We start from the raw sequence: 24,487 nt of genomic DNA on the forward strand, positions 1-24,487 counted from the left end.
AGAGCAGTGTGAAAACAACACCGGAACAAACCAGCAACGAGGAAAAAAAACAACTGAGTTTACTAGAAGACAAGCAACCCAAACTCTATCTATCTATATATATATCTGTTCTATCATATCTCAATATATCTATCTAGCTATCTATCTATCTATCTATCTATCTATCTATCTATCTATCTATCTATCATTCTATCCCCATACTCCCTTTATAATAGATAGTGCATCTGTTGTTTGTGTTGAACCTGTCAGGTCTTAATTATTACAGCCTCTCAAGTGCATACGAAAGAATGAGTGTCTCTGACTCGTGATGAATGCATAACAGATCCTGAAGTGTGTGAGTCCTCAAGACTCTTTCATTCAGACAATTAGAGAGGTCCACACAAGCATAACGATCACTCTACTGTAAAAAAAGAAGGTCATGAGTCTGGGTAAAGTGCTGACTGGCTGTATGGTGATGTCATGACAAACGGTCCTCCATAGCAACTCTCCTGAAGAAAACAATATATATGTTATGTTTATTTATTTACTGACCAGGAAGGGCGGGGCTGAATGTGGATTTAAAATTAATCTGAAACCCAACACAGAACTGCGTATCTGTTGACCTTTCCTGTTTACTGATGCATGTTTGTTATGGTGTCTTTATAAGCCATCGTAGAGCCGGTGAAAAACACACGGCATGAGGTGTGTGTGTTTGTTTGTGTCATGAGGGCAGCTGGGTTTAGACAGGTGGTCGTGTGTGGAAGGTGGCCCTCTGGTGTCACACACAGCACTATTCAAGTGAGGAGTGTAATTAGAGAAAACAGTTTTTTTGTCTCTCAGCTGATCCTTCACAAAACCCATGAAGCCACTGATCGGTGAGGTGAGGAGCAGCTGCTTCTGTTACAGTCGGAGTCCGGCTTGATGAGGATGAATTGTGTCAAATAAACCTACAGCGGCTTGATCTGACAAGGCTTGAACAGAGGCACACACATATTTAATAAAAAATAAAACAATCTTACCATAATATTGTAATACCAATAAAATATCCTTACTGTTATATTACTAATACATGAGGTCCTTACTGTGTCAATAATCATAATTATTATAATAATAATAGTTATAAACATTCATGCTTTTTGTTGTTTTAAAAAATGTTGAGAACTCAAAAGTGTGTTTTGTAGGAAAATGTAATTTATATTATAAGTATTGTATAATTATTATTATTTTTTTTACTGTAAGCTGGTAGGTCATGATATTTTTCACACTATGCTATGCAGCTCAACGCAGACTCTGGTCTCTTATATGATCTCGCAGCGCCATCTAGTGCTCATATACTTAGCTATTACCAGAGGGGCCATTCAAATACACCATGTGCCCTCAAATAGAGTTTATCCTGCACAAGATCAGCACATATACAATGCTATTCTATAATTAAATTTTATTTAGACAAAAAGTAAAAAAAAAAAAACGCGCTTGCAGAGCCACCTCCTCACCCTGGATGCCCATATCCTTCAACTACTGCATCTGTGTTTGCCATACACACACACACACGCACACACACACACACACACACACACACACGCACACATACATACACACACACAAAACACACACACACACACACACACACACACACACACACACACACACACACACACACACACACACACACACACACACACACACACACACACACACACACATTAAAGCATGCAGTACAAGAAGTGAAATAACACACACACACACACAAAGTTTGTTTGTGGTGTTCATTCACATTGTTTCTAGATTATTGTGTAGAGTAATCAGATGCATTTTAAATAATTGCTAAAAGCTTCATTGCCCCCCCCCCCCCCCCCCCCCCCCCCCCCCCCCCCCAAAAAAAAAAATCACAGTTTTTTGATCGTGAAAAACCAAACGAGCAGCTAACATTAATTGACTCATAATATCAGCAGCACATGTGAACGTGTGCATGAGTACTAGTCAGGTTAGTCACTGTCATACTAATTAGATTGTAAGAGCAGACTGATTGTTATAAAAGGAGGGAAGAAGTGCTGGTGCCCAGATGTGACGTCACACTGCTTCCCCTTATTCTCCGACAGAAAATAAAAGCTGACTTATATTATATTAATTATATAAATATATAAACTTATAAACAAACAAACAATAGAAACCGTCACAGAACTTGTAATGGTTTTACTGATTATAGTGGGAACTGTAATGGATCCTGTGGGTGTCTGCTGGTAATCTGTCTCCTTGTATTGGTGGCTTGTTAAAAACACTAAGTTCTAATGAAATATGACCCAAAACACACTACAAGAAACTTTTTTTTTTTTTTTTTATATAATGATTTTAATGGTTGATGGTTTGTAATGTTTAATGGTGTTTGTAGTGAAATTTCTATGATTTTTTTTTTTTTTTATATATAATGATTTTACATGATATATATATATATAATATATATAAATTAATATTAATATATTTATGCATTTAGCAGAAGCTTTTATCCAAGCGACTTCCAGTGCGTCAGGCTAAAATTTTTACCTATCATGTAATATATCATTATATTCCTAGTATTATATGAGAGAAGAAGACAGCCAGAAGATAGATAGATACCAATGTATATTGAAATACAAAAATGTAAAACAAAAAACTTTGTTGAGAATTAAAATAAAATCAAATACAAAAAAAAACAAGACCATAGTAATTTTACAAAATGATAGTTTAAAGCTTGAAATATACATGTGTTGTTATCATTTATTTAAATGTGTTTATTTTTTTTGTTTGTTTCGGTTCTTCAGAGGGAACTGCTAGTTTCATTTATTCAAAGTAAATAGCTGTTCTATTCACAACCAGTGGCGTAAGAGCTGATTTCCTATTTTAATATAAATTTATGTTGAAGGTTATATAGAATTGAAAACTGAAAGTTTCAGCCAGAGCAGTGTACACAGATCCCTGAATGCACATGCAGCTGTGGACTCTGGAAACCTTCCTTCATCGTGTAGGTCAAATAAAACTCAACTAACCCTTGTGCTTTTACAGTTTTACGGAAACCATGCAGATCTTCTACTAAGACAACTACTGTAGCTCTTTTACACAAGTCAGGTGTAGGTAAAGGGTTTCATGAACGGATAGTACATTATGGCGATCAATTAAAATCTCTCTCTCTCTCTCTCTCTCTCTCTCTCTGTTTTTCTCTATACAGCTATTGTTTTTCTTAAGCAGATCATGGTGATTCTGTTTTTGTTTAATTATTATATGTAACTTTAATGATGATGATGATAATAATAATCGTCATAGGATGTGTTTATTTTTTCTGTCTCATTGCAATTAAATCACTCTACAGGTAACCTAGTAAAAGGATGAAACAAGTAAACTGTTAACTATGAAATAGCAAACATAGTAAAACTATAATGTTTAAAAATAATAAAATAAAGTAACAAATGCAATTAAAAGTTGCCATTATTTACATAAGATTCCTTAACAACGACTTAACTGCGGAAAAGAAGTTCTTATAGCTGTTTATTAGTAGAAACCGAAAACACATGCAAACAGTTCTCAATGTCCCTTAAAAACGACCACAAAGACAGGTTTTGAGAAATTTGCCATTTGTGACATGTTAAATCCGCTAAAAGAAACTAAATTAAATTTCATAGTAAAACAAATGGGTATTCTGTGGGCTCTGAGTCCGGCGGCGTCGTGACGTTCATCAGACTGGAACTGAGCGCAAGGAATGCTGTAGGACGTGGTTTCTCTTTCCACCCGAGCGACCGCTTCTTCACTCAGATCTGAGAAGGAGAAGAGGTAGACGAAGAAGGAGCAAGAAAAAAAGAAGAAGAAGAAAGAGAAGAAGAAAAAGAAATAAAAAGAAGCAAGAAAGACGCAGGCTTTCCGAAGCACACCATGCGCCTACAACACACAGCACGTGTCTGAGGAAGGACGCCCGCGTGAGAACGGAGTCGGATCTTCTGCTTCGTGTTCCTATGACTTCAGCTGCTGGGATGGTAAGCCCAGTCAAATGCTATCTGACTAACGTGACACCATCAGCAGAGGATCCGTGTACGAGTTTGCACGCTGTTTAGGAGAAGCTGTGTGATTGCAAGATGAATCAGTGAAGTTCGAGTCTCTGCCGGACACACGAGCGCAATTAATAGTGGGATTAACTGGTTTCTGGGAGAAAACAGACTCATGCCTCTATTGAACCCAGGGTTTGAGTTTGGCCCCTTAAGGTCTCAAAGATCCTCTAGAATCCCCAGACAGATGCTACCCACACCTGCTGGACTCTGCTGGACTCTGAGGAATGGAGAGTCTGGAATGCACACTGAGGAGATTACCAGTGATGCAGCATATGCTGCTATGGATTCACTCACAAACTCTGAAACCTGTCTGCACTGTAAATAAACACATTTTAAACCTAAAAACACCGAGCTCACTTCCACCAGCTCAAGCTTTTCTTTTCTTTTCTTTCTTTTCTTTCCCTTCTTTCCTTCCTCCTCCTTCTTTTCTCCTTGCTGTTCCCCTCTCCCTCTGAAAAATATTCTATTCTTTAATATATAATGGTTATTTTGTTTTATAAATTATGTTATATGGTTATTTGTTTTAATTTCCAAATGGTTACATAGTTGTAAAATATTCCCTTTTTTCTTTCTTTTCTTTTTTAAAAGTTCATTTTTTGTTTATATGGAATTCCTATACCTTTGTAAACCTTCAGGGAAGCAGACCCATCTGTTTTCTCGGTATTCTACTCTTCTTCAATAAGAACTGGATCGTTATTTGTAAAACCCTTCTCTTGTCTGTGCCATTCCACTCAAATAGTTTATTTTTCCCAAAAATCTTTATGATTTATTTTTAATATACTAGTACTACTAACTACTACTAATAGTAGTAAGTAGTAGTAGTGGTAGTAGTAAATAATATCTATACGAATTATTATTGTTTATTATTATTTTTGTTGTTGTTGGATTGTGTGCTAGGTCTATATGTTATGTGTGTCTGATTGTTTGATTGCTGGCTGTGTGAGTGCAAGTTTTGACAAATTGACCAAAAAATGTGGCACATTCGATTCGATTCTAAAATTGTTATTCGATCTATTTATTCTAGTCTATTCTAGCTATTCTTTCTATTCTATTCTATTCTATTCTATTCTAACTCTACATTACTATACTCTATTATATTATTTGTTTTTTTTTTCATATTTTATATACTTAAGTTGAAAGCAAACAGATGATCCATCTAGTATAAGCTTCTCTGTAGTGTAGGCAGTCTTGTGGTACCGGCTTGCATTGAGTGCCGTGATTTTCCCCTCCTCAAGGTTTTTCAGACACCGCTGTGTTGTGTGTCTTACAGAGCTGCTGTTTAACAGTAATCACGTCGTAGTAGTAGGATATTAATACATTTTAGTACCTGCCGGCTAAACCAGTTGGGCCTGATTCAGTGAGGTGAGTAATAACACAGGTGTTTTGTTTTGAGGAAGAGAGGAGACCGGCGGGGGAAGATAAAGGTGCTTGTTTTTAAACTTGAGCCTCAGTGCTGAAACGTGTGAATAGCTGCTGCAGGAATTAATGGATTATAAACAGCAATTAAAGACTCAATGAGCCAAGGCCCCCGGGGAGAAGATTACTGTAGTTTTTCTGCAGAAAGTACTGTGGTGTATCAAGCCAAAGCAGCCCAGTGATTTATTTTGTTTGACTCCTAGTGTTTGAAATCATAGCTTATGCTTACATGCATATTCTGTTGGGTTTGACTCTCGTACTCAGCAGATTGAAGCTGAAATTGTGTGAAACCACAGAGACATTTTAGAGGAATTGTTCAGCCAAAAATACAAATTTGCTGAAAAATGCACTCATCCTCAGGTCATTCTGAGATCAGGATGAGTGTGTTGGTCGTTCATCAGGTTTCGTAGAAATTAGAATGTAGCAATGCATCAGTGTCTCATCAATAGGATGCTCGGCAGTGAAATGGGTGCCGGTCAGAATGAGAGTCCAAACAGCTGATAAAAAACATGAACAATAATCCACAAGTAATCCACAGCACTTCAGTCCATCAGTTAACAATCTGGAGAAGACAAAAGATGAAACCACATCCAGCATTAAGACGTTTTTAACTCAAATACAGAGTCTATAATCCATAATAACCACTTCCTCCAGTGAAAAAGTGTTCTTGGTGTGACTCAGGAGAGAGATTCTGCACGATCAAGCAGCGTTTAAACAGACTCTAACACAATATGTGTCGTGGATTTTGATGTGAGAGGACAAAACGGAGATGCCACTTTTTCACTGAGAAGTGTTATTATGGATTATAGACTCTATGTATTTGAGTTAAAAGCGTCTTAATGCTGGATGTGTTTCAATCTTTTGTCTTCTCCCAGATGGTTCACTGATGGAACTGGAGTGCTGTGGATTACTTGTGGATTATTGTGATGTTTTTATCATCTGTTTGGACGCTCATTCTGACCGGCACCCATTCACTGCAGCAGCATCCATTGCTGAGACACTGATGCAATGCCTACATTTCTCCAAACCATGATTGAAGAAACAACAATCATCCTGATCTCTGCATGAACATTTTTTATCTGTGGGTGAACTATCCCTTTAAAGTCTAGATGAAGTTTTTCGGCAGCACTGCGTTGAAAGTCACTTGACAAGTGATCGAGTCAACAAAAACAGTCTGAGGCTTTCAGAGAATCCGAACGGAAGGACTGAGTGACTATTAGATCTCGGATGCTTGAAGTTCATGCAGACAGTTCCTGTGATCTATAAAGTGTGCCGTTTAATCACGCTGTGCTTTTATGCATGTGGAAAGAATTACAAAGTTGTTCAAGCCTGACTAGTTGTTTTGAAACTTGTCTTAAAGGAAAGTTGATTTGGCTCTGAGTTTCTGAAGAGAGTAGCAGTGCTGTTGTCTGACCGCGGTGTTTTGTGCTGATCCTGTGCAGGGTTTGGCCTCAGAAAGCCGGTCTGATTATGACTAAAGCATAGTGCAGGGCCTGACGTCGTCTCATAGTACCTGAACGCTGAGCTGCTGGAAGAGTTTTAGTCAGAGCCTCACATGAGTCTGACCTGTTCACTGAGCAGCCACTCGCGGCTGCTTCCTGTTCTTTATGTGCTCTAGATATACATCTTTTGTAACATTGGAAATGTGTCTACTGGCACTTTTGACTCCAATTTAATGTATCCTTGATGAATAAAAGTATTAACTTACCTTCAAAAAACTTCTTAGTGACCCCAACCTTTTGAACTGTAATAAAGCAGGACAAGTTCACAGACGTCCCATTACAATAAGAAACATGTCGTCTCAGGAAAGAAAACAATACAAGACGTGGTCTTTCAGAGGCTTGACTTCACTTTTTCCAGAGAAAAGAAGGAAAGGAAGAGGAAGTGAGAAAAGGATGTAGAAATTGTGACCAGGCTTAACAGGATGCACACAAATGTAAAATTAGTAAAGTAACATCCTGGTCATCAACCAAGTGACCACATAAGCCCATGCATTACAGTAGAAAACTACGTGAATTCTATTGGCAGTTCAGTAAATGTGAAAATATTGGTCTACTTTTAGTCGGCTAAATGTAGCACGAAGCAGAACAGGACCGCAATTTATAGGATTTAACACGGCAATGATTTTTGCTGAACTGAATTCGCCTTTATTTTTATTCCAGGTGTGAACAGATCCAGGAGTCACTGTTGATATAATAACAACCAATAGCAATGTTTACCTAATTGTTAATATTAGCAACTAGAGATGTATTGCTGACTGGCAATTTTTAGTATGCACTTGAAGTTAAATGCATTTGTCACTAACTGAAAGTGAATTTAACTGTAGAATAGAGTTGAATAAATAACCAAAATAATAGAACAAAATCTTGTTTAAATCAATCATAGATTCTTGCCGCACATGTATTGGTGCATTAAATCCAGTGACAAATCACATAAGAAAACTTGTGTGAACTGTTCGGTAATGATGCTGGAAATTCAGCTTTGATCACAGAAAATCAATTACAGTTTAACAGATACTCACATAGAAACGATTTATTTTAAATTTTTAAATAATATTTCACAATATTAGTGGTTTTATTGTTTATTTGATCAATAAAAAAAAAAAAAAGATTGAACATAAAAAACCTTACAGATGTCAAACTTTAATAATAATAATAATAATAATAATAATAATAATAATAATAATAATAAATTGACCTCAGTGTGTACAGGCAGAAGTTTTTAACTCTGGTTCACTCAATGTCACTAAAGGTGTGCCACAGGGGTCAGTCCTTGGACCACTCAATAATATTGGTCATAATGTTCAAAATGTAAATTTTCATTATTACGCTGATGATACAGTTATATATAGTTTAGCAACCACACCCAGTCTGGCTCTCTCTCAATTACAGCTTGCATTTGATATTGTTCAGCATAACTTATTTGAATTGAAACTAGTTTTAGTTGATAAAACAAAATTCATGTTGTTTTCTAAATCAAAATTAATCCCCCATTAAATCTTCTGCCTGTTACTACGGCGTCCCAAGGTTCAGAAATTGAGTTTGTGTCTCAGTATAGGTAACTGGGGATTTAATTGATGACGCTCTCTCCTTCGGTCCTCATGTTCAGCAACTGGTGAAAAGATTGAAAGTGAAATTGGGTTTTTCCTTCAGAATCAAATCCTGTCTTTCCTTTGAGGCAAAAAAGAGGCTTGTTGCAGCCACTTTTTTATGTCTGTACGGACTACGGTGATGTTATATATACAGTATGCATGCATCTGGGGGGGGGGGGGGGGCACAGTGTTTACATTGCTTTAGACAATGTTTATCATGGTGCACTGAGATTTATAACAAACTTTAAAACCCTTACTCATCACTGTGTGTTGTATGCTCGGGTTGGCTGGTCTGCGTTGTCCATCCGAAGACAAAAACACTGGCATGTTTTTATTTATAAATCTATCCTGGGTTTACTTCCTTCCTATCTTTGTACATACATCTGTAAAAAGTATGCTTGTAGCTATAGCCTCCGGTCACAGGATATATTTTACTGTCTGTTCCAGTGGTGCGTACTGAATTAGGGAAAAAGACATTTAAATTTGCTGCTCCCTCTGCCTGAATTGTTTGCAAAGTACATTGAAAACTGATGGGGAAATGGTTTCGTTGGATCCACTTTCCTTAAAGTAAGTTTTAAATGATATTTGGGAGAATGAAACATCTGGTTGCAGATGTTTTAGCTAGTTATGTATTGATATTGAAATTTGCTGGATTTGCCTGGTGTGTGTGTATATGTGTATGTGTTGTTGGATGTTATTTGTTACACTCAAAACGTGCTGTGTCTGTCAGTCTTGGCCAGGACGCTCTTGTAAAAAGAGATTCTTATCTCAATGTGCTTCTATTAAATAAAGGTTATAATATAATAATAATAATAATAATCACCATCATCAATATAATTATTATTATTTTTTATCATCAGTGTAAAAATGTAAGATAAAATACAAACATAAATAAAATAAGAAATGTTGGAATGAAAAAATAAATTTGGAAATATATAATATGTAAATACATAAATATGGCAATATATACATTTTACTAAATAACTAAATATTATAAATAAATGAAATAATAAAGTTAAAATAATTTAAAACCAAAGTTTAAAAATAAATACAGAAAATGAATGATTAAAGGGAAAAGAAGGATACAAAAATAAATTTTTGGGGACTAAATTTAATTTAAAAAGCATTTGTTTTATTATTAAGTCAGATTTATGTTATTTTTTTAATGAACTTTACTCCTGTCATAGCACCTTTTGCCAGTAATGTTGAGAATGTATTAGTGTTGCACTAATATGAATTGAAATTGTACATTTAAACAAGTAGTGCGGCGTGAAATCAAGTTTGTATTCATACACTTTCATGAAGTTTGTGGCCTAAATCAGTATTTGATTCTTTAGAAGCTTGTTTTGAGATCACATATACAGTATTTGAACCACTTAGATTTGTCTGTGTGTTCACCCGCACTGGAAAGGTGAAGACCCGGCCATCAATCATGAAACACTGACCCTTTTAAGATGATGAATTTCGGAGCAGCCAAACCTGGTGTGTGTGTGTGTGTGTGTGTGTGTTTATATGGTTTAGATATAAGCTCTGTGTGTTTTCAGTCTTCCTCTCCATCAGTCACTCAGCTCCAGGTTAATCTGTCTCTCTCTCTGTTTTTCCCCGCAGTGCTGTGATTGAAGGATCTGCCCTGCTGTTACACACACTCACACACTCGTCGTGGGATCTCACACATACACACACACACACTCGTCTCAGCATGCTGGCTCTCCTGTTGTGTGCTCTGCTGGCTCTTCACGCTGACGGTGGGTGATCTCTGCTCCCTACATGCTACAAAGATCACAACCTGTTAACCTGAACCACACAACAAACAAACAAACAAAGATAGAAAAATTAATAAACAGGCCAGGGCTACAAAATCATGGGAAACTGCACACACACACACACACACACACACACACACACTCACACACACACACCACACACACACACACACACACACACACACACACACACACACAACACACACACCACACACACCACACACACACTCACATTCACACTCGCACTCTCTCACACACACACTAGAAATTATACTGTATAATTATATATTTTTTTAAGAACTTCAGTCTGTGTGCATTGTATTTATTTAATACAAGAGTTTGACAATTTGAGTTGAATTACTGAAATAAATGAACTTCTCCACGACATTCTAATTTATTAAGAAGCACCTGTATATACAATTTGTTTTGTGATATATATAATATATCTATTATATATATATATATATATATATATATATATATCTATATATATATATATAAATTATATTTTCATAATTTTTTAAAGTGTGGATTAAGTGTCCAGTTTAAAAACATGTAAAGTGTGTACAGTCTGTACTTAACTCTTTCCCTGCCAGCATTTTTAAAAAAAGTTGCCAGCCACTGCCAGCGATTTTTTTTATGATTTTTTATACTGGAGGCCATTATAATTTGATGGCCTCCAGTATAATTTGCTGTATGAATATTTGAATATGCAATAAACCAAAATAAAGATCAAAGCCTCTACTTTTAAACAAAAAACAAAATCTGTTTTATTCTAGCTAAAGCATTCTTTTTTTATTTATTTTATTTATTTATTTTTTATCAAACACTCGAAACATACAGGTGCTGGTCATATAATTAGAATATCATCAAAAAGTTGATTTTATTTCACTAATTCCATTCAAAGGGTGAAACTTGTATATTATATTCATTCATTACACACAGACTGATATATTTCAAATGTTTATTCTTTTTAATTTTGATGATTATAACTGACAACTAAGGAAAATCCCAAATTCAGTATCTCAGAAAATTAGAATTTAGAAATGTCCGCCCAATAGAGAGGATTTTTGGTAATCTTGGAAAAATGTTAGGTGTGAAATTGAAAAGTGTGAGCATGTACAGCACTCAATACTTAGTTGGGGCTCCTTTTGCCTGAATTACTGCATTTTTATGAAACCTGTAGGTAGGTTTCATAACAATGCATAGTTTTGAGCACAAAAGGTGAGAAAATCACATTATTATCAAAAACTACATAATTGTTCTGGATAATATTCAGTACGATTATCAAAGCATAAATCCAGTAAATCACTTCCATCAACACCTCCAAAGCTTGCACAGACATACACCACTTCCTGGATCATCATTTTACTCCGTAACATTATGCAGTTTTCATTTATATGCTGTCTATTGCTGATGATCGCATTATTTTTAATATGCATCTGTTTACATAAGAGATCGCTTGTTTCTCCGTCCTGTTCACGTGTGTTTTTGCTCGGGAGGTTTCGTACTCGTTCAGAAGATGTGTAATAGCGGGGGCCCCGAGTGTATAACAGTGAAAACACGGAAAGCAGTAGAAACTCATCTTGCGCTTGGAAGCGTTTTCTTCTAAAAGACGAGATACATCGTCAATGGCAGGGCGAGAGTGGACGAGAGTAATAACAGAACAACAACAACAAAAAAGCAGATTAAATAATAAGGAAAAGTGATCCTCATTGAGCTCAGAGTGACTTATTAAATTAGAAACTACTACAGTGGTGCAGTTTCATTAGATTACATGCATCTAAAATCATGACATGTTCTGAAATATCAAAGTTGGCACTGACAAAATGCAAGAATGTGTCTGTGAAATTTGGTTTTACAGACACTCAGCGTGAAAAACGATTTTATCCTTTCCCATTAAAAGTCGATCAGAGGCTTATATGGCGTATCCTTGGTTAAATTTGCATAATGCATAAAGGGATTCTTGCATGAATATTATAAGACAGAATCCAAAATGAGCTCTTTAATTGATTAATACCTGCTTCTCTGCAGGTAAAACTGTCTCTCCAGACTTTATACTAATGCAAAGACTATTTACAGCGGCGTAAAATGGTGGAGGTCAGAAATGTGCTGAGGAACATGAAAAAAACAAGTCTGTGGTTTTTACGGTTATTCCTTGAAGAGAAAAGAGTGAGGAAGCCAGAAGAAAGGTTTTCCCCTCTGACTCAGATGCTGTGGCTCAGTTTTGCTGTTTGGGCTTGTGTTGTGTTCGTCTGCGGATGAAAACCAGCGCTCGGGTGTGGCGTGTTGAACTTAAACCACAGTTATGACTGTTTCACAGCTCACAGTTTAATCCCTGTTATAGAAGGTGTGCTGGAACTGTGAGGGTTTTATTGCTGAGAGGGTCCTCAAAATACATGAGGAGTGTCTAAAAATACAATCTAAGAACACTTCTCAACTTTTACCTTTCAATCTGAAGAGCGTAACTCAATATACAAGACAAGAATTGGCTCCTAGGATGTATGAGCTCATATGCTTTCATATGATCATTCCCAGTTTCTCCATTTTTCTGTATTTTCGTCACATATATGGTACACTTGGTTACAGCTTAGGGCCTGCAATTGGACAGTTGCTAATGTGGTTTCCCAAAGCAGCGTGTCCTGAGGAGACATAGACAGAGTTTTGCTGCATTACGCTGATCTTTGGGGGAGAAATCTGTGAATTTTGACATAAAATGTGTTAAACTGAAGTTATAAACTTTTACTAGGAATGTGGGCTGAACTCCTTACAAGTTTGCATAATAAATGGTTTGACAGGATTCTTGAAGGAATTGTTTCACCAAAAAATGAATGAAAAATCTGCTCAGAATGTGCTCATCCTTAAGTCATCCAAGTTGTAGAGCAGTTTGTTTCTTGATCAGGTTTGTAGAACTGTAGCACTGCATCAGTGTCTCAGCAATGGATGCTCTGCAGTGAAAATGGGTGCCCGTCAGAATGAGAGTCCCAAAACAGCTGATGAAAAACATCACAATAATCCACAAGTAATCCACAGCACTCCAGTCCATCAGTGAACATCTGGAGAAGACAAAAAATGAAACACATCCAGCATTAAGATGTTTTTTAACTCAAATACATAGAGTCCCTATACTCCATAATAACACTTCTTCCATTGAAAAAGGGTTCTGGTGTGAATAAGGCGAGAAATCTGCACAGATCAAGCTCTGTTTTAAACAGCTCTAAACAAATATGTGTGTAGATTTTGATGTGAGAGAGGAAACAGAAGATGCATTTTTTGTGGTGTTGTTATGTTGTTGATGATTTTGGGTATTGTTGTGTTATTGATGCTGTTTTGGATGATGATGGTGTTAGTTGTGTATCAGTGTTGTGTGTTGCTGTTGTTGCTGATGATGATGCTGTGAGGATGTTGTTTTCCCTGAGGCTGTTGTCTACACAAGGACACACTGTACTGCACACGAGGCTGAATGAATACAGAGTCACGCTCAACCGTGTTTGACTTCTCTTTGATATTTTCAGGCTGAAGGCAAGATCATTGGCCCTTCACCCAGTTTAGCTCCACACCTGAAACCGAGATGATCATTCATGCTGTGCATCTCTAAAAGAGAAAGAGATGCTGCATAACCTCACACTTTCACATGCTCGGCCGATAATACCGGGTTTTCTCCATGAGCTCATATTATTCTTTTTTGTAGTCTGTGTAGTTTTTTTAAAACCTAAAACTTGAACTGTGTTCTTCGGCTGATGTCTCTTTCAGCGAATGTAAATCTAGTTGTTTCTCCACTTCATTTCTCATTTTGTATAACTGTCAGTCTCCAATCTCTTCATGCACACAGCCTGTAAACACACACTGGTGATTTTCTGCCTTCTGTAGCTCTGTCAGAGTAGTTAATTTTTCAATTAATAAAAAAATGATTATTAAAACAATTAATTGTCGATAAATTCACTGATTAATCAGTAGACTTTGATTATTCAGCTTTTGCAATTAAAATGCTGAGTTATACACGTTTTAACAAATAAATAAAGGCTTTCAGCTTTTGAAAATCATATTATGTAATTACAATTATTGTACAATTAATATATACAAATAAATATATTTGGCACAAAAAATGAGATGACAGACAGAGAAACTCTCTCCTATTCACCATTTAATTAGCTGCATGAAAAAGTAACTGACAAAAGCTGCCGAACAGATCATTTTGTAAGTCTCATATGGTGAGAAACAAAATAAAGGTAAACGATAAGACGCTTTATTTTTAGATAAACTATTTATTCACAAACCTAATCTCTTAAAATACCTTATAGGGTTATGATAATCAAAACAGTTATGAGCTAGAATAAGCTTTGATCTCTTTAGTGAAATATTTTATTTCCCACTAATAAAAGCAACAGTAAAGTGTTTCCCACGATAGTAAACAACATTGTGCAGCATTATTTGTAGGTCTCACTAAACCATTTGACTCTGTAGATCATAAACTTTTATTACAGAGGCTAAGTTGTATAGGTTTAAGTGAAATGGCTCCAAATTGGTTCAATAATTATTTATCAGAAAGAACTCAGTGTGCCTCAAAAAAATGACAAAAGGTGCTCCTCAGGGTTCTATTTTAGCAACAGTTTTATTTTCTATATATATTAATGACCTTGGTCGTGGATAACCTCAGCTTAGAATTCATTTATATGCTGATGACACAATTATTTACACTGTAGCACATTCGGTGAATCAAGCCATAGAGCTCTTGCAAGAATCTTTTCAGTTACTGCAACTGTCATTGTCCAACTTAAAATTGGTTTTAAACTAAAAAACAAAACAAAATACATGCTTTTCACTCGTTGTTGTACTGAAACAGATTACCCTATTTCAACTTCACAAGGAGAATCTACTGAAAGAGTAAGTTGTTATAGATACTTGGGTATATGGTTGGATGACAAATTTGGATTTTATGTACATATTGAAAAACTTAAAAAAAAAGGCTTATACTAAAATTCGGTTTTCTTTTTAGCTTAAAGAAATGTTTTGCTTTTGAAGTGATAAAGAGAATTATACAAAGTTGTTTCCTCAGTGTTAGATTATGGTGATGTGATTTTATATGCATGCAAGTTTACTTCACTAAAAAGTTGGACTATGTATGCCATGCTGCTTTACGTTTTGTGACGAGTGCTTCTTCTTCACGCACTTATCATTGTATATTGTATGAAATGGTGGGACGATCCTCTTTGTTTCAAAGAAGGAAAGTGCACATGCTGCTGTTTATCGCTAAGGCCTGTTAGGTAAAGCAAAAAATTACCAATTTATATCTGCAGTCTTTTATCCTTTTATACATTTAATTACAGCACTACATCTTCTGCTAAATTGCTTTTAAATGTTCCAAGAGTATATTCAGAGCTTGGCAAATCTGCCTTCTCTTTTTTTTTGCTCCCTCATTATGGAACGAGTTGCAGAGTGTTATTATGCTGGAAACACTCCCCACTGTAAATTAAAAAAAAAAAAAAAACCTTTTATGGTCTACTCTAAAGGAAACTATGCTATGAGTAAATGCTTGTTGTTTTTTTTATTTATTTTTTTGTCACATATTTATTATCATGTGAATGTGAAGTTTTTTGTTTGCAAAATTTGCATCTCAACGGGACTATCCTGGGTAAAATAAAGGATAAAAAAAAAAAAAAAAAAAAATATCATTAGCTAGCTCCACACCGGAGAGCTGATTTATAACAGAAAAATCAAGTTGTAATTCTAACTGAAAGTGACACTGACTCTGGTATTTCATGTTTAATACTATTAAAGCTGCTTGATTTAAGGCTATCTATTGCCTAAAGTACTATATGATAAACGTGACGTGACTGGACTTTACTGGAGTATTGAAATGCAGGGCTCGTGCAAACATCCACATCTCTGCAACCAGATGCTTTCTTAACTGCTGCTGTCTCACCACTATCAGTTTTTTGTTGTGTTTATTTTGTTATTCAGAGGAAAGCGCACAGCAGCTTCCGATTAGGCTGCAGTTGCTGTGAACCGCGGTGTCTTCTTCTCTTGAATTGCATCCAGGAGGGCTGAATTACAGTCTTGTGCTACAGCGCCAAATTGGTCAAACCGCGTTATTGCAGGCTCTTACATTAGGTCACGTGAGATCAAATGACTACTCGACAACAAGGTCAAACTGCATTATTGCAGTCTCTTACATTAGCTCGTTTGTGTTGTCTAATTGTATTATTGCTGTGTCTTACGTTTGATCTTCATCAGCTGAGAGAGAGCTGGATATTTATGAAATGATATTTACACCAGTGAATGTCATTATGATTTGACAATATCATCCTATCAGACCAATAAAGCCCTTTGAGCAGAACTTCATCTCTGAGAAAGAGAGGAGAACGGTGCGTTTGGAGATCATGTGACACGCTGAGATGTTATTATGTTTGGACAATATCAGAGCCATAAATCTCATTCACATAGAAATCAATCTCTCACATACAGAGAGGGAGATGATTCGATCGATGTGTGGTCCGGTGTTACCCATGATGCATTGTGATGCTAATGTCTCTGAGGTGATGCTCTAGCGCTCCGTCCGATATGTGGCCTTGCAAATGACGACTTCTGTAGGCAGCTGACAGTGAGAATTGAAAATCTAAAAGAGATTGTGAGTGTTCCGAGTTCATTTGGAGTTTGTTCTGTGTTTTAGAGTGTGAGCGGTGTCTTTAGAACTGTATTGGGTGCTGTGAGCATCACTGATGCCTTAGATTGCGTTCCTTGTTTTTGAGGAGAGGTGTGCAATTACCTTTTTTTCAGCCTGAGAGACAATAAAATTATTAGAAAAATCTGAGCACCTACAACAGCCTAGCACCCACCCTAGCAACCACATAGTACAGCCTAATAACCACCTGGAATACCCAAGCAAGTAAATAGCAACCACCCCAGAACACCCTTAAGGCAATTGATCGCCCTAGCAACCATCAGAACACCCCTAAAGACAATAGCAACCACCTAACAGCCACCACGAATACCATAGCAACCACCAGAACACCCTTAAGTCAATTGATCGCCTTAGCAGCCACCAGAACACCCTAAAGACAATCGAACACCCTAGCAACCACCTAACGACCACACAGAACACCCAGAATACCCTAAAGCACAAAAACACCCTAGCAAGCAAAAAACATCCGGAAGGCCACATAAAACAACTGAAATACCCTAGCAACCATTCAGAACTCCCTAAAGACAATTGATCGCCCTAGCAACCATCAAAACACACTAAAGACAATAGCAACCACCTAACAACCACCATGAATCCCATAGCAACCACCAGAACACCCTTAAGTCAATTGATCGCCTTAGCAGCCACAAGAACTCCCTAAAGACAATTGAACACCTGAGCGACCACCTAACAACCACACAGAATACCCCAGCAACTGCAGAGCAACCACCCTACAACACCCTCAAGACAATCGAACACCCTAGCAACCACCTAACGACCACACAGAACACCCAGAATACCCTAAAGCACCCAAAACACCCTAGCAAGCAAAAAACATCCGGAAGACCACATAAAACAACTGAAATACCCTAGCAACCACTCAGAACTCCCTAGAAACCACCAGAACATCCTTAAATGCATGTAAAATATAGAAGCCACCCAGAACAACTTATCGAATGCCTTGGTCACCCTAGCAACTACACTGAACACCCAGAAATCTCAAAGCAACCCCACAGAATACCCTAGCAACCATATAGTAACTCAAAAAAAAACAATCACCTAGAAACCACCCAAAACACCTTAGCAACCACCTAAATATCACACAGAAGACCTAGAAAGACCCTAAAATACCCTAACAACCACCTAACAACCATCCAGAACATCCTAGAAAGCATCTAACATATCCAAGCAACCACACAAAACCCCTGTTAAATGTCTTGATCACCCTAGCAACCATGTTGAACACCCAGCAACCTCATAGCAACCTCTCAGAATACATTAGCAACCATTAAGCCCAGTTTAACCACCTGAGCGCCTCTCATGACAGTCCTGCATCATGGTTTCAGTGACCTTTGTGTAATCACATCTCTCGTGTCTTCAGAGAGTCTGGTTTTGATTTGATTGTGTGAGGTTTCCTGCTGCTATGTTGTGCTTCTTTCACTGGAGGGCGATAGAGCCTCACTGCTGTGACTGAATACAGCCACTAATGAGCCGCACACTCTTCTGTTGTTGAGTGTTTGTGTGTGAGTGTGTGTGTGTGAGTGTGAGTGTGTTTGTGTGTGGGTGTGTGTCTGAGTTGTGTTTGTGTGTGTGTGTGTGTGTGTGTGTGCATGAGTTGTGTTTGTGTGTGTGTGTGTGTGCATGAGTTGTGTTTGTGTGTGTGTGTGTGTGTGTGTGTGTGTGTCTGAGTTGTGTATGTGCTTGTGTGCGTGAGTTGTGTGTATATGTGTGTGTGTGTGTGCATGAGTTGTGTTTGTGTGTGTGTGTGTGTGTGTGTGTGTGTAAAGCTGCCGCTGGACTGATGGAGGTCTGATAGCGTCTCTTATCGAGCTCTCTCAAATGAAGCTGCGTGTCTCTCTGCAGGTAGATATTTGAGCCTCTGTGTTTCTCCTCTGATATTGAGCGCTGTTATTCCAGGCCTTTGTCTGCTTGTAAGTGTGTGCATGTGCTCATTGGCCTTTGAGCTTCAGCAGGGGGCTGATATCGGTCTGAAGGGTTTGTTGTATAGCAGAAGAGCAGCAGGACTCTCGTTATTGAGCACCACGCATTGAACCTTCATGCTTTTACCGCCTGTGTTATGAAAGATGAGAGCAGATGATGGAGAGAGAGAGAGAGAGAAAGATGAGAAGATGGAGAAAGAGAAACAATACTCACACTTACAAAAAACTTTATCATTTTGGTTGTTGCTGAAATATATCATCTGTGTTAGCCTATTTGGAATAAAGATAATTGTGTCTGCTTACAGTTCAATTTTTGATCCTTTTTTCTTGCAATTCCAGGTTTACATCTACGATTAATTTTCCCCCTCTGAATTCTTAATTTACATCTTACAATTGTGCTGTTTAGCTTCTGACTACAGAATGAAAAATAAAAATGCTAATTACAACTTTCTATCTCATAATTCTGGACTTTTCATTTCAGAATTGTTTTATTACATATCACAAAATCACCCCCCCCCACACACACACACACCATTAAAAAATAAAAAAAATAATAAATAAGCCTGACTTTTTTATCTGGCAATTCAGACTTACTGTTATTGTTTGCATGCTTTGCATTTTGCAATTGCGTGTTTCAGTTTCACAATTTGGACTTTTTCTTCTCAATTTTATCACGTTTTATCTCACAGTTTTTTGTTTTCTTCCTTCCGCCATAATAATTTAGGACTTGTTTTTTTTTGCTTGCGTTTGCAAGTTTATTTCACGATTCTGACTTTTTTTCCTCTAAATTCTAAGTTTGCATGCTTCTTTTTATGTGAGCATAATTCTGAAAAAAAAAGAAGTCAAAATTGTGATATTAAACACAGAACTGTGAAAAAAAAAAAATGGAATTGTGAGATAAAAAGTAAAAAAAAAAAAGTTGATTTTGTGTCAAAAATGGGCTTCCGTAATCATCTCAACTTAATTTTTTTTATTGGTCATTGGGATTTTGTAGCTAGTCAACTGTGCTGTAAATTCATGTGACTCACAGGAAATGACATCATGGCAGCGCTGCTCAGCTGCGATGTTGAAGTCAAATATGAGAGATTTTCTCCAGACGGATGGAGATGAAGACAGTCAGGAAACTTCATTCACTGACTCAATGTGAAAGTGGAATATTATATTTGTAGAGTATCTTTAGATGTGTAGACTAGATCAGAAGTGTTTTTAAATGTGACATCCTCCAGGACTGAACAGCAGAGACCAGCGTTTATTTGAAACAGAATTCTTTTGTAACCTCGTAACGTCATCACTTCTGAACTATTAGTAGAAAAGTATTATTTTATCTTCGTTTGACCCGTGATGAAGCTGATGCTGATATCTGCAGAGAGATTGATGGTCCGTTTTATGTCACATGGATTCCTATCCAATTAGACATCATTATATGTAATTAAACAACAAATTAGTCCAAATGATCATTAATACCATGTAGCTGGATGACATCTGTTCAGATTAATTAGTGTAATATAGAAATGTAGGTATGTATAATGTGTTTAATTCATGCCAGCTAGAGATCCTCTGAAGGTTCCTGAAGGTCACCTGCTCAATCAACTACTTTTCTTCTCTGAAAATGCAAGAAATGCATTCCTCCAAAGAAGGAATAATGGAGGAGAGAAAGCCGATAGAGAGACAGAGGAGCTGTAAATAAACAGCGGCGGGTGGTGTTGCAGCATTTATAAGGGGCCGTAATGACTTTATTTTTGATTGCGGTGGCACAGGCTCCTTCTCTTTCTCTCCTCGCAGTGACTCTCTCCATTAAAGAGTTCATGACATGAGCAAAATCACATTTTGCCTTCATCTTTTGGCATTTCAGAGGTCTCTGTACCTTAAATGCATCCTGCAAGTTTCACAAAGCTTAAGAGCACCTCCTCGTTATAAACAAAGCATTTATTAAATCAAGCTCCAAAAATGGCTGTTTTGGATCCAATGAGACAAGGTGACATCACCTAGCACCATTCATTTTGCATAAACACGCCTCCAGATGAAATACAAATCAGCATAGGCCCCGCCCACCAGCAGTGTTTCAGTCACTTAAAAAAGTGTTGCGCTGCGTCAAAAGCAAATACTACCGCAGATGTGCATTCGCTTTCTGTCTGTCATCAGGACAAATGGAGTGAAGGTGCACGTCTTTGTACAGATATCAGAAGGAGCCCAGCGTAAGGAACAAGTGGATCCTTTATTTTAATGGCATTCCCATAGATCATGGAGAGTCACAAAGAATCATAGTGTTTTGAAGAGGAAGCCGAACTAGATCTGACTGCAGCTGCAAACTTTATTAACATTATAAGTAAACCTCAAAGAACATTTAAAATGATAAAAAAAATCCATGTCATGACCCCTTTAACACAAAGTGGCGGATGTAAATTCAGATTAGCCCTTATTCCACCGTCTCTCTGCTCAAACGCACACCTGCTGCTCGGCTGAAAGCGTCTTCCAGATCAATCAGGGCTGGTATTTAGACTCTGCTCGCTCTCTTACATAACTCCTAATCCTGGCATTCAGCGCAGACACGGCCAGATTCACATTTAAAGCGTCTGAATGAAGATCTGGAGCTCTTTTTCACTGCTCTTCAGTGCTTTAGTTTGCAGCTATTGAACCAGATATTTCTGCTGTTTCTGCCTGAGCACGTGTTTTAAAATTTTAATCTTTTTATTGTGTTATGAGATGCTGATATATGTAGCATTTATGGATGAGGCCTTTCATGTACATTATTAGCTAGTGTACACTGTAAAGGGAACCTAAAGTGTATTTCCATGTGGAAACGTCCAAATCAACTGCTTCATTCAGGACAAAATGACTGAATCAACCTTTGATTCATATTGTTACTGGTCAGATCAGATTTGTTTGACCGCCGATAAAGCTGATGCTGTTATCTAGAAAGAGACTGATTCTGAGTCTGTTTTATTTTTATATTATTTTGAAGTAGAAAAAATTATAAAGTAGTTTTCTTGTAAAACATAAAACTGCAGGATTTCTGTTGTAATACAGTAATTTTTACAGTGTAGTATGTTAGGTTTATAGCTGTTTCTTAATGGATTTACACTAAAATATTGTAAATAAGTGTTTTAAAATCTGCAGACCATCTGAGACTGGAATGATCTGATTTATAATGAGACTTTTTTTTATAATGAGACCACACACACACACACACACACACACACCACATGCACACACACATGGCCACACACACGCACACGCACACACACACACACACGCGCACACACACACACGCGCACACGCACACACACACACACACGCGCACACACACACTGCACACACACATGCACACACCACACGCTTTTTTTTATAATGAGACACACACATGCACACACACATGCACACACACACGCAACGCGCACGCAATAGAAAAAAAAAAACGCACACGCACACACAAACACACAGACACACACACATGCACACACACACACACACACACACGACACACACACACACACACACACACACACACACACACACACACTCACACACACACACACGCATACACACACACACACACACACACACACACACACACAAATGCATACACACACACATGCATACACACACACACACACACACACACACACACACACACACACACACACACACACACACACACACACACATGCATACACACACACACACACACACACAGACACACCACACACACACACACACAGACAGACAGGACAGACACACACACACGACATGACAGACACACACACACACACACACACAACAACACACACACCATGTCATACACACACAGACAGACAGACAGACAACACACAACACACACACACACACACACACACACACACCACACAGACACACACATTTACGCATGCATTCACACACACACACACACACACACACAGACAGACAGACAGCACACACACACACACACACACACACACACACACAGACACACACATTTACGCATGCATTCACACACACACACACACACACACACACACACACACACACTGTCCCCTGTGTGGCAGCAGATTGAGGTTGATTGGAGCTTCATTAATGATGGTGTGAGGACAGACGCGTTGCTGAAGTTTCCGTGACGTCAAGCGCTCCTGTCGCTAGCTCCTCCCGGCTGGGACGAGATGCTGTGAATGCTGCTAATACCAAAATAAAGCATGAGAACATCAGGTACCGAGCGTCATTCGAGGCTGCCGAGCGCCGCATTGCTTGAAACAGCAGGATTTGTTCATAGTTTCCTGCCAATGTTGAATCTGTTTGAGTCGCTGATGTTCTTATGCAAGCAGTGTTTTGTCAGTCTGCTTCACACTCAGAGCCTGTTGCGTATCCAGGACTTTGGTTTTCTGATGACAGAGAGGTCAGTGTGAAGTAAAGAAGGCCATTTTTATAAACTTTACTTTCTTTACTTTTATTTTTTTTTGCGCTCAGATGCACGAGTTATCAAACACAATTAACAATTAAAGAATCAATCATAGTTTCACATGCATAAATAATAAAAACATTGATTCCTGAATCCATCAACATTCAGAAAGGCTTTTATATCTCTTTCTCTCTGTCTCTCTCTCGTCTTCTTGTGTTTGAATGGATGCTGCTACTGTTGGTTTTAAGATGGAAGAGCTGACAGAATAATTAGGAAACTCAACCCCTCATCTCATATTGAAATGTTGATGTGTATTTATCACGTGCGGGGGGCTCCGTCTCTCCATCACGGTGAGTCTATATTAGTTTGTTTGTGTGTGCCTGTTTGAAGTCCTTGAAGGCTTGTCAGTCTTAAAGTGGACACTGTTTATTTATTCATTCATTTGTCCATGTAGTCTTATAATGTGTTTGTATCTACCAACACACACACACACACACACACACACACACACACACACAAACACAAACGTACATATATTGTTAGCAAGAACCAAGTGGTCAGAAATTTTTTTTTTTAAATGGTTGTGATTGCAAGAAATATTGTTTGTTTTTTTTTAGCAGGCTCAATTTGTCTATTAAAGCTCTTCCTTTTGCTCTTGAAAAGGAAGTTTTGAGTTCTGAACTGTACAATATGTTTTCATTATTCATCAAGCGCTTTTAGCTAACGAGTTCAATGAAAGTAATGATTCCTGATGTCCTGCGCGTCCTCTCTGTGTCTCTGCAGCTCTTGACGTCCCGTGTCCAGAATCCCCTGGCGGTGGCCTCTGTTTGGGACGGACGCCGTCCCCTCAACTGCTGCTCCTTCTCAGGCGTCTCCGAGTTTAAACCTGTCCTGAGCTGAGTGTGTTCATGGCAGCTCTCTCGGACACCAAGCGGTGCCCGTTCACGAGCTTCTGGCAGACGCCGCGATCAGCTGAGCGATCAGGAGGAGCGCTTTCTCCAAAACCCCGCAACCAGCCTGTTCCCAGACCAGCTTCCGGCCGGGAACGCCTTCGCTGCTGCTGAGGAGAGTGCGTGTGGCGATGAGGGCAAGCTACTTGTGTTTTCGTCATGGTTCAGGACCGTAAGGCAAGCGGTAGCCATGCTGATGCAGG

General features: G+C 38.0%; 1 long non-coding RNA gene across 1 annotated transcript; it reads left to right on the forward strand.

The window, feature by feature from the left end:
* The first annotated feature begins 3,925 nt into the window (after positions 1-3,925).
* LOC122140367 lies at positions 3,926-24,153 on the forward strand. Its single transcript, XR_006157014.1, has 3 exons — positions 3,926-3,980; positions 10,168-10,304; positions 24,118-24,153. It is a non-coding gene; the product is annotated as an uncharacterized LOC122140367 (long non-coding RNA).
* Positions 24,154-24,487: the final 334 nt, after the last annotated feature.

The sequence above is a fragment of the Cyprinus carpio genome, chromosome B18, assembly GCF_018340385.1.
Source record: "Cyprinus carpio isolate SPL01 chromosome B18, ASM1834038v1, whole genome shotgun sequence".
Classification (NCBI taxonomy): domain Eukaryota; kingdom Metazoa; phylum Chordata; class Actinopteri; order Cypriniformes; family Cyprinidae; genus Cyprinus; species Cyprinus carpio.